This window comes from Terrapene carolina, unplaced genomic scaffold, assembly GCF_002925995.2.
Source record: "Terrapene carolina triunguis isolate 2854851 unplaced genomic scaffold, T_m_triunguis-2.0 Scaffold85, whole genome shotgun sequence".
NCBI lineage: Eukaryota > Metazoa > Chordata > Testudines > Emydidae > Terrapene > Terrapene triunguis.
In genome coordinates this window covers 45,439,528-45,451,716 of record NW_020664436.1, presented here as the reverse complement: position 1 = coordinate 45,451,716, position 12,189 = coordinate 45,439,528, and positions in this window count along the sequence as shown.

Genomic DNA, 12,189 nt, shown 5'->3' with positions numbered 1-12,189 from the left:
GAAGCCAAGGGTCACCACAAGAGTCAACTGCCAGTTACCAGAGGCAGGGGTCAAGCCAGAGTCAGAACCAGGAATCAAAGCTCAGGGTCAAAGCCAAGGTCAGATGCCAAATGCCAGAGTCAGGGTCAGAAGCTGGAGGCCAGAGTTGGTGCCAGGACTGGTGGCCAGGCATAAGGACAGGAGGAGAGGCAAGGATCAAGCAGAGAGCAGGAGCAGGAGCAAAGGCAGGGGTAAGGCAGGAGCCAGGAGCAGGAACAGGGTTGAGTGCAGGGAGCAGGCACAAGCAAGGTCCAATACAGCTACAACAGGAAACCACTTTGTTGCCTAGACAAACTTTCTGTTCCTCCTCCTGGCTTAAATAGCATAGTTGGACCAATTGGTGGAGCCAGGCAATCCTCCAATCAGAGCTCCTCTGGGTAGTGCCTTGGCTAAGGTTACAGCCCTAGTAGCTTCTCAGACCACCTAATTTCAGTAGCCAGTGGGTAGAAGCCAGCATAGGGCAGTTTTCCGGGGACTCCCAGGCCTGGGTCTGAGACCTTACAGATAAACAGAATGAGCTGGGTAATTATAGGTCTCTCAGCCTGACACTGATTCTAGGCAAAATAATGGAACAGCTGATACAGGAATTCAAGGAGAGTAATACAGTTAATGCCAATCAACATGGGTTTATGGGAAATAGCTCAAACTTGATATAATTTTTATGAGATTACAGGTTTGGTTGATAAAGGTAATAGTGTAGATGTAATACCCTTAGACTTCTGTAAGGAGTTTGACTTGGTACTGCAGGACATTTTGATTAAGAAATTGGAAAGATTCAAAATCAATGTGATACTCATTTAACAGATTATAAACAGGCTAACTCATAGGTTCAAAAGGTAATTGTAACTGGGGAATCATCATTGAGTGGGTGCAGTTTCTAGTGGGGTCTTGTAGGGATTGGCTCTTGGCCCTACACTGTTTACACTTTTTATCAATGAGCTGGAAGAAAACATAAAATTATCACTGATGAAGTTTGCAGATGGCACAAAGATTGACGGAGTAGTAAATAATGAAGAGGACAGGTCACTCATACAGAATGATCTGGACTGCCTGGTAAGCTGGGCACAAACAAACAATATGCATTTAATACAGCCAAATGTATAGCTATATATCTAGGAACAAAGAAGGTAGGCCAGCTTTACAGGATGGGGGACTCTATGCTGGGAAGCAGTGACTCTAAAGTAGACTTAGTCACAGTCGGTAATTAGTACTGGGGGTGCATAGGGTTGTACGGGGATACCCTCTGGTGAACTATTATGTAGATATCTGATCTAGGGTAATATCTGAGGTCTCTACCAAGAGCCAGTTGCCTGCTGGTTATCATAATCATTGCAAAATGTATGGATGGATAATAATTAAGGAGTTATGTATCTATCTTTAAAATTATGTTCTTAAGGTCTTGCAGTTAAGGCAGGTAAGGCACCTATTTGGCCATTTGTGTAGTTTGTATTGTATGCCTCACAATGTCTGCTTTTTTGCAAACTAAGCCTGGGGCAAAGAGACACACTGGGTCCTTCACCTAGGATGCAAATTGACTGCATGCTTGCTTCATGTAAACAGGGTCACAGCTAGCCTGGCTGTATGGAGCAGCAAGGATTTGGGGTGAGCAATATTCTGTACGACATGAGAATATCTTGTTAATTAAATCAAGGGTCTAGAATGTGTATTATGATTTTATTTTTATGTAATAATTTGTTTCCAATACTTCTACTTGCTACTACTTGAAACTCTGTGCTAAGTGCTGTGTGTTAAGTGGAGCACTGATCGGAGGTGGAACTGGTAAGCTGAGTTGTACTGTTTCTTTGGAAGCTGCAGATCTGTGAATACTGCGAGGGTCCAGTGGACCAGGGGCTGGAAAGTGCAGGGAGCTGCTCAGAGAGCTCAAAGATTGGAATATGTCAATTGCTAACGTGTAGAGTAACATCAGGGACTGTGAGGCCTAGAGGGCAGTGCTTGTGTTGCCCGTGGCTGATGGAGTTGGGGAGCTGACCCACGGGAGGCACAAGCAAGGCTTTCTCACACTCAGGGCAGGTGGTAGCAAGGTGCCTTGCAGCCCCTGGGTACTCCTGGGAAGCATCACAGATGCATAAACAGTGGAATCTCAAATAGGAGTGGGGAGGTTATGTCACCTCTATATTTGGCACTGGTATGACCACTACTGGAAAATTATGTCTAGTTCTGGAGGCCACACTTCAAGAAGGATGTTGGAAAAACTGGAGAGGGTTCAGAGAAGAGCCACAAGCAGGGACGGCGGGTATCAGCCCAGGGAAGGCTAAGCTTTCCCTGGCCACAGCTGTGGCCCCACCGATGCTCCCCTGCCCCCGCCCCCAGCCCTAAAGCTGGTGGACTGGGGGCTCAGCTCCAGCCGCAACCTGGAGCTCAGCCAGCAGCCAGAGGCTGGGGCGGAGAGGGGCAGCATGAGATGGGCTGGGGGTCAGGCTGGCGGCCTGCGGCAATTCGGGCTGGCTGATGGAGTTTGAGCCAGCCGGCGTGGCTTGGGGCAGTTTGGAGGTTGGGCCAGCCGGCGTGGCTTGGGGCAGCTTGGGAGTTGAGCAAGCCAGCCAGGGTCGGGCCAGCTGGGGCTGACCGGCTGGCACAGCTTGGGCCGCGGGGGGCTTGGGGCTCTGGCTGGGGAAAGGGAGGACTCGGGGGGGGGGGCCCTCGGGAGGAAGGGGTGGAGCCGGTAGGCTAGCCTCCCCGAAGGGGGGGCCGCTGTCCATGTCCACAAGAATAATAAAAGGATTGGGAAACATGCCTTATAGTGCTTATTTAGCTTATCAAAGAGACGGCTAAGGGATGACTTGATAACAGTCTCTAAGTACCTACATGCAAAATAGAAATTTGATGATAAAGGGCTCTCCAATTAGCAGGCAAATGTATAACAACTGTCTAGTGGTTGAAAGTTGAAGCTGGACAAATGTAGACTAGAAATAAGATGCATTTTTTTATCAGTGAGGGTAATTAACCATTGGAACAATTTACCAAAGGTGGGGGTGTATTCTCAATCATTGGAAATTTTTTAATCAAGATTAGATATTTTTCTAAAAGCGGTGGTCTAGTTCAACCACAGCTATTAGTTTTCAAACAGGAATTAATTCAGGGAAGTCCTATGTGCCTGTGTCATGCAGGAGATCAGACTAGATGACCTTAGAATTTATGAATCTTTGCCTCTCTAACTACAATAATCCTAGGAGGGAGAAGGTTGACAAATATTTTGTTTACTAAATGGACTATTTCTCTCTAGTTTTATGACTAGATAGTATAGTTGTTGGGAACAATTGCACAAACATGCAAATATGCTCTTGGAAAGGGATGGTTAGGAATATATTTGGGTTTGGAAAATTCCAGATGACTATTGGGTACTATCAGGGACAAATACCTACTGCCATACAAGTTAAACCAGACAGACTGCTCAGAGATGGGAGTCAGGTGTCTCAACATACAGAGCTCAAAATTCTTTCTGATAGTGTAGCTAACTCAATCTGCCCGAATTGCTGCCTTTTGGACACTACAAAGTGGTCAGACTGGTACATGTAAATCTTGGTTATCTCCTCAGGATGAGAGAGCCTTGTGAAAATACTGCCCACTGTACTGCATTTTGGAGTGTGTTTGTGTGTGTCTAGTTAAAAGAGAGATGCTCAGTTCTGTTCTATCAGTATGGACTCAGTGCTAGCTGTGGTTCATGTATGATAGAGCAGCTCGTGTTCCTTTTATGAGATAAGTAATAACAACAAGTGGGTCTGGTGATGGGTAAGCAAGAGCCAGTTAAATGATTTATCTCCATTTATGCCAAAGGAGGGCAGAGGTCTTGGCATTATTCCAGAGTTGCTGAAGTCAAACATCCACATTTTCATTTTAGATGTCAGCTTGACATTGTGGCTGGAAGTTACACAGGGCTGCAATCTAACGGGTGGGCTATAAATCTCTTCAGTGATTTACCTACTGAGCACTGCTTATTCACTGAACATCTAGCTATTAAATATGCCAGTTATTGATGCTGCCCTGGCGCTTGGTGCTCTCTACATACAGGTGCAAATGATACCTCAGTTGTTTCATATAGATGTGACTATTTGCATCTATGCACTGTGGTTATATGTAGTTTTCACTTCAAACCAGGCAAAATCTGACAGTTTATAATGAGCTTAATTTTTATTTTTAGGTTAATTGAAACCCTACATGTAAAGCAAGGCTCAAGGAGTGAGAATACAAGCCAAGCAAACTATATAAAGGTTTGAAGACTTTCTTTCAAACCAAAACCCCTACGCTTTGTACAACTAATAATTTTGTCTACTGTATGATTTCTTTTCTCAATTACATTAACACCACACCATAACACTCTAGAGTGCATAAGAGAAGAAAGACCAATGCAATCTAGGATTTTTTTAATTAAAATTTTAATTTAGAAATGCATTCAAAACAAACCTTGGCTCCAGTCACCCCTAAGCTACTTGGGCAGTGTTTCCACCCAATGGTGGATCGCGTGACATTTCTAGGGAGGTCACAGGTCCAGTGTGGAGGCAAGGCCCTGAGCAGGGTGAGGAAGTTGGAGAGTGACTCCGTACTCACCCTCACAGTGGTTATTCCTCTCCTGCGAAGCTGGGCCTGGCTCCCTGCACCATGAGTTTTGACGGGGTCACAGCGCTACTCAGGTTTAGCCCATCTGCCCCTCTGTCATGACGGAGGGGTTGCCAGGCCAAATTCGAATGAGTGGAATTGCAACCTGGCACAAGGAATCACCAGACCACTCACACATATTTGGCCCTGCCACTCCTCTTTTCTGACAGAGGGATGGCTGGGCCAAACCCAAGTGGTGCTGGGTTCTAAATGCATCAGATTGCAATGCCCAGAGTGGAGACCTAGGCTCAGCTCCATAGGACAGGAGATGCCACTTTGGGGTTAGCGTGGGGCAGGCTTGCTCTCCAACCCCCCTACCCCAGGGCCTCTGCTCTGCATTGAACCAGGATTATGATTGGGGTGCCAGGATGGAGGGTGCTGCTGTGCATGGTCAGTGTCCCATCAGCAGGGATGAGGAGGAGGTGGAAGCAGAGGAGAAGAGCGCAGTCCTATGATTTTGGGGTCCCCCAAAATTTGGACTCTGGATGGGTCACAAAAAAAGACATTATACAGCTGGTGGGTTGCCTTACTAAACAATTTGGGAACCACGGTGCTAGAGAAAGGTTTGGTTAGAAACATGTGATGGTATTGAACAGATAGCTATGAACAGAACACTGGGCCTGAGCACCCTGGCATTTTGGAGGATCTGGAATCTAAACCCAGATGTGGATTTGAATTTTGCTTTTATTGCAGCCTAACTTTGACCAACACCAGGTCATACTAAAATGAACCCCCCTCCACCCCAGATCTGAGGGCCTCTGAACTAGGTTCAATAACCAGATGTGAATTTTGGCCTCAGCGGCATCTCTTTCTAGTATACAAAGCTTTATATCAAATGGATGGTTTAAAAGCACTGGTCTCAAGAAACCAGGCTCAATTCCTTAGTCTGCTACAGACTTCCTAGTTGACCATGGGCAAGTCACTTAGTCTCTCGGTGCCTCAGTTCCCCATCTGTAAAATGGGGTTAATGATAATTCCCATATAAATACCATAGATAGATAAATGTTCAACTCTTGTGATACACTTCATGACAATCTTGCATTGAAATGGTGTATCAGAAATAAATAATATCCTATATCTTGTTTTCTTTTGTCCTGTGACAAACCACATGAAAGACTTTGAGCACAATGAAAATAATCTGACAGTACGCTACATACTACACATAATTGCTCCATATCAAAAAAGATTGGAGACAAGAGCTCAGATCAAAGAAAAAGCAACTGTCTCCACTACCTTTTCACTTTCATTCAAAAATAACTCACTTCAATTATAGTCTTTAGTAGGCATGTACAAATAATCTGAGTGTGGTTAAGCATTACAATATGTTTAGCTTTTTAAAAGTATATTCTAATGTAATGATTTTTTTAAAACTTGTGTTTTGAAAGGATGAATCTATATTCATTTTTCCTATTTGTTTGTTCAAAAGGGATCTATTTCTAATAGGAGAAAAGGTCAGACACAGCTGTCATTCTTTTCTGGTTTCAGTCTGTGAGCCAGATTAATTATAGGCGAGGGTGGTAGCCCAGCTGGTTGTTAAGATTGCCTGACACTTCCCATTATAAAATACTGTTTTTAGATGCTTATAACTTTGCCAAACTTTAACCATTTGGGCTGAAATTTTGCATACCAGGTGTCTTTATCAGACTGAAATTCTTTGGGAAATTTTAACCAAAATGGTTCAGCCATTTCTGGGAATGAGGCAAAGGAAAAATGTTTTGCCCATGTTACAAAATTTTGGTGACCTTTTCTTTGAACAGCTTTAGCGCCCCCATGCTTTGGAGCAAGGACTTGAAATTTGGTGGCCTTTGTGTCAGGGATGTGTCTTTTCCCATCCCTGTGAAAATATGCCCAAAGTTACCAGCCTTTGAAAAATTGCAATTTTCACATGCTCAGTAGAGACTTATTTGATTTTAGCAGCAAAAATCTCTGAAGATTCCATCCTCACTCAGGATGCTTGAGCCTCTCACAGCTCCTTGTGCTGTCCAGACTACTCACGAGCCATGCCCACAGAGCAACTGAGCATGCTCCAGCCCAGGGCTACAGGGGCAAAGCCCCACTCTCCTGCTGCTACGGGCAGTGTAGACTGGGCACTGGATGTGAGAGTAGGAAACCTGTCTCTCCCGTTGCTGCTGGCAGCCAGGCAATGTGGAGGAGGGACCCGTATGATTTGAATGCAGAGGGGACAAAAGCTGGGCCAGGGAGAGGTGAAGGGGTGTATTGGGACAAGGAGTCTGTTGAGGCTGGGACGGGAGAGGGTGTGGGAGAGAAACTGCAACTAGCACTATCTGGGCAAGGAGAGTGGGAATCCAAAGGTGGAGGAGAGGCTGAAACTGGAAGCCATGGGTGAGGAGGAGGGTTGGACTAGGAGCTTATGAGGGAAATGGGGGGGAACTGAAGCCAGTTGGCTGGGGGAGGACATTGAGATCAGAAGAGGAGGTGGTGGTAGGAGGAGACTGGGACTGGTTGGACAAAGAGACTGGGACTAGGAATCAGAGTGGGGAGGGGAGAGAGAGGTAGACAGATCTGATGAGGAACTAAGGGGAAGCTAAGAGTGGCTGGGGAAAGAGACTGGGGCAAAGAATGGGGCGGAGGAAGAGGTTGAGGGGGAGAATGATAATGAGTGAAAAGCCAGGAGAGGGAGATTAGGACTGGGAGCCATTGTAGGGAGGAAGGGAGAGACAGATCATCCAAGGAGCCATGATGGGGACACTAGGACTGGCTGGGCAAGGAGACTGGGACTGAAACGAGAAGCCTGAGGAGTGGCAGCTGGGACTGGGTCAGTAAGGAGACTGGGACAAGGAGCCGAGGGTGGGGAAGAGATGGAATTGGAACAGGGACAGGTTCCAGGGGATGGGGAGAAAGGGAGGAAACTGACATCTTGTGGGGAATGGGCAGAAATGTCTGTGTCCACTAGAGAACACTCCCCTCCAGAGCCTGGAATGGAACCCAAATTCCCGAGTCTCACAATTCCCTGCTGTCAGGAAATATTTGTGAAACCCACTGGCAAAGTGTGTGTCTCATCCCTACTAGTGCTGGTCCATATAGATGATGACAATCTACTACTGTTGTCAGTGACTCCTCTAGTGCAAGTGGCAGAGCACTTTACAGTGGATCAAAAGGTTCTAACACTTTTGATGAGCCACATGAGTGTCCATATGATGAATTTTTTTTTCCAGTTTGTCTTTTTAAAAACCTAGGAAATTACACACAAAAAGCTATGTTAAAAGAATGTCATTACAGTTGCGAACTTAAGCACTCAAAAGTTAAGAAGCGCAAGAATTTTAAATACAGCAGTTGTGTGTAGTTTATTATAAGTAATACACAAGGCAAATAAAGCAATTTAACATTTTTTTACTATGTATGTTTTCATTTATTTGTTCTCCTGCATATTTTTTCTCTAGTCATCAGGAAGACCAGAAAAATTGAGGTTCTTTCTGGGGACAATGCTGCTGTATAGCTAGAATTCCTTTGTAAACATTACAGGACTATCAGAGAGGCCGAATGCTCACAATTCTGTTAGACTTCATTTGGAGTTGTTGGTGCTTAAGAACATAAGAACGGCCGTACTGGGTCAGGCCAAAGGTCTATCTAGCCCAGTATCCTGTACACCGACAGTGGCCAATGCCAGGTGCCCCAGAGGGAGTGAACCTAACAGGTAATGATCAAGTGATCTCTCTCCTGCCATCCATCTCCACCCTCTGACAAACAGAGTCTAGGGACACCATTCCTTACCCATCGTGGCTAATAGTCATTAATGGACTTAACCTCCATGAATTTATCCAGTTCTCTTTTAAACGCTGTTATAGTCCTAGCCTTCACTACCTCCTCAGGCAAGGAGTTCCACAAGTTGACTGTGCGCTGTGTGAAGAAGAACTTCCTTTTATTTGTTTTAAACCTGCTGCCTATTAATTTCATTTGGTGACCCCTAGTTATTGTATTATGGGAATAAGTAAATAACTTTTCCTTATCTACTTTCTCCACATCACTCATAATTTTATATACCTCTATCATATCCCCCCTTAGTCTCCTCTTTTCCAAGCTGAAAAGTCCTAGCCTCTTTAATCTCTCCTCATATGGGACCCTTTCCAAACCCGTAATCATTTTAATTGCCCTTCTCTGAACCTTTTCTAGTGCCAGTATATCTTTTTTGAGATGAGGAGACCACATGTGTACGCAGTATTCAAGATGTGGGTGTACCATCGATTTATATAAGGGCAATAATATAGTCTCCGTCTTATACTCTATCCCCTTTTTAATGATTCCTAACATCCTGTTTGCTTTTTTGACTGCCTCTGCACACTGCGTGGACATCTTCGGAGAACTATCCACGATGACTCCAAGATCTTTTTCCTGATTTGTTGTAGCTAAATTAGCCCCCATCATATTGTATGTATAGTTGGGGTTATTTTTTCCAATGTGCGTGCATTACTTTACATTTATCCACATTAAATTTCATTTGCCATTTTGTTGCCCAATCACTTAGTTTTGTGAGATCTTTTTGAAGTTCTTCACAGTCTGCTTTGGTCTTAACTATCTTGAGCAGTTTAGTATCATCTGCAAACTTTGCCACCTCACTTTTTACCCCTTTCTCCAGATCATTTATGAATAAGTTGAATAGGATTGGTCCTCAGACTGACCCTTGGGGAACACCACTAGTTACTCCTCTCCATTCTGAGAATTTACCATTAATTCCTACCCTTTGTTCCCTGTCTTTTAACCAGTTCTCAATCCATGAAAGGACCTTCCCTTTTATCCCATGACAACCTAATGTATGTAAGAGCTTTTGGTGTGGGACCTTGTCAAAGGCTTTCTGGAAATCTGGATCAGACTCTATTACTCTAACTATGTCACCATGACCTCTAACAATATATTACATACCATGAGGCAGCACACTGTAAAATACAGGCCCATAAAAGTCTACAGTTTACAAGCCTGTGTCAGGGGACAGTGTATTATATATTACACAAAAAACTACATTAAAAGAACTTCCTGTGGAGAAAATAGTATGTGATGACTGTATCATCATGCATATGAAGGTTGCACTGGCAACCTTAATTCTACAATTTCCTAACATTTGAGCGCTTGGCTTTGCAACCTTAATATTCTTTTAATGTAGCTTTCTGTGTATAATATAAAATATTATTCACTATAACAATTCCCAGAGGTTTATATACACACTGTCATTGGTATGTATGAAGGGGAGAGTGCGTAGGTGGAGGGGATATAGTTTGAGGCAATCGAAAATTTAAAAAAAGATGAATCAGATAAGATGGAGTGCATATTAGATGTGGTGTAGCCCAGAGAGCTTGCATACTTTCTGGAAGAAAATGAGTATTTCACCTGTAATCATTATAATCAATAGTATATATGGAGGGAAAAGCGAACTTAAGATTTAGTGTTTCAAAAACACATGCCTCTACTCCATGAGTTAAAGGAGAATATTCCTCATGCATGGTAGAAGCACTATACTCAGAATTATAAACCAGTTTTGAGAAAAGGCCTTAACTCTCCAAAGGGAAAGTTTTGGGCATTCCTGTCATGAGGGCTCCATCTCCACAGTATTTTTTTCTTAAGCAGTATTGTTTAGGAACACAATATCTTAACGTTATTTTGAACTATTCAAAGTCTACAGAATAAGCAAATGCTGCAGGATTTTTAGTTTTGTTTTTTTGGGGGGGAGGAGGTTGGCAGTATGTTTCTATGCCTAGTTGGGCCACCTAGGAAACTACTGTAGAGTGGAATCCAGTTGGCTTTTTCTGGTAGGTAGCGTGAACATTAGAGAGAAAGTAGGTCAGTGCTCTAACCAGGTATCCAGCCAGATGTGAGCTGGACAGACACAGCTCAGAGCAGAGAATCAGATTCATGGGGTCTAATCTGGGTTGGATATAACTCCAAAGGAATTACAGCTACTTTCTGCATCATAATTTATACATAATGTAGGCATCTCCAACATATCTTTTCACCTCATTTCTGTGACTCAAATGAAGTTGCACCAGTGATGAATTTGATTAAACTTGAGCTTTATCTTTAATGGCCACCCAACATGAGAGACAAATAGAGGTAGGGACTAGGAAATCGCATGGATTATGTCTCTCCACCGGCTGCATCCCAAATTTCAACTTTCCTTTATGCAGTTTCATGACATCTGTTAGTACTGACATACCACATACACTTTACCTGCTGAGTCTAAATAAAGAGCTACATGTAATGTACATACGGTGTGGGTGTTCCTCCACCATGTTAGACTGGCACACCTTTTAGAAAGCGTTAATTTGGATGTACATGACCATGTAGCATCTGAGGGGTTAAAAATGAAGTATTTTGCCCTCGTGGTCAGAAAAACAAACTTCACTACAAAATCCCATGTGCAGCTGTCTTAAGTTTGTAGACGGACAAGGCTAAACTAAACCCATTGGGGTGTGCATTTCTTTCGTTCATCTTAAGGTGTTACGTTCAAAGCCTATTAATTAGTTACTAAACTCACATGGGGGATTTTTTTAAAGTATAAATATGAAACCCTATACAAACAAAGAGTCCCGCATATGAACTCAGCAGAATTGATGGAGAAAATGTTTTTGAACTGCTTCTAATCTTTTGTAAGGCACATTATTTCAACTAATGGGAAAATACCAAATAAATGTAAACTGCCTCTTTCAAATGAATAATTTCAATAAATGTCTGAATCTGGATTGTCTTTTTGTTGGACAGGTAAAGAGATTTCTTTCTAGGTATGTTTCTCCCTTTCTGCCCCTTTCCTGCATGGATTTGGATTGACATGCATCCACATTCTGGTCCTGGTCCAAAGCTTAAACCGTCAGGAATCCAACAAGGCAGATAGTATATACTACCAGGCTGGAATCTGAGGGCAGAAACAAGAGACTAAATCTGACCTAAACAAGAGGCTCCAAAAGCCCTGGGCAAGAGTTTAAATTAATGGAGGGGAACAGGGAGCCAATCAGCTCCCATCTCCATCTGCCTAGCCTATGGGAGGCAGAGCCCAAGGAGGAGGAGGAGGAAGGGCCACCCTGTGTTCCTCCAGCATATGTTTCCCCACCATTTTGCTCCAAGGCTGTCCACTTCCCTGCAGGTCCTATCAGGTACAGCAGCACAACCAGAATTTTCCTTAGGAAGGGACCCAAGTTACCTGCCATGCAGCAGAGATCATGTTCTGAGAGGCACACATATATCCATGGGGTTCCCTCCCTTTGCACTGCTGCGTGGCACATGTATGTCCTTGCCAAGCCACCATCTCTCATTCTGGAGTAGGCCTGGAAGTGGAAGAACAGGAGGAAGCAGTGTGGAGATGGCGGCCCCAAGTTCTGGGAAGTGGGGATCTAGGTCCAGGGCTCTCTCCCAGGGTGGTGCTTGGAGGTGGGGAAGAACTGGTAATTGAAGCTATCAGCGACCAGCCAGAGCATGGGCAGTGGGTTTGCAGCCCCAGGACCCAGTGGCCATAGCTCTCCACTACCTAGAACCGCAGGCTGCCATTTCCTCATGCTGCCTCCTCTGCCTTTTCCGCTTCTGGGCCTGTTCCAG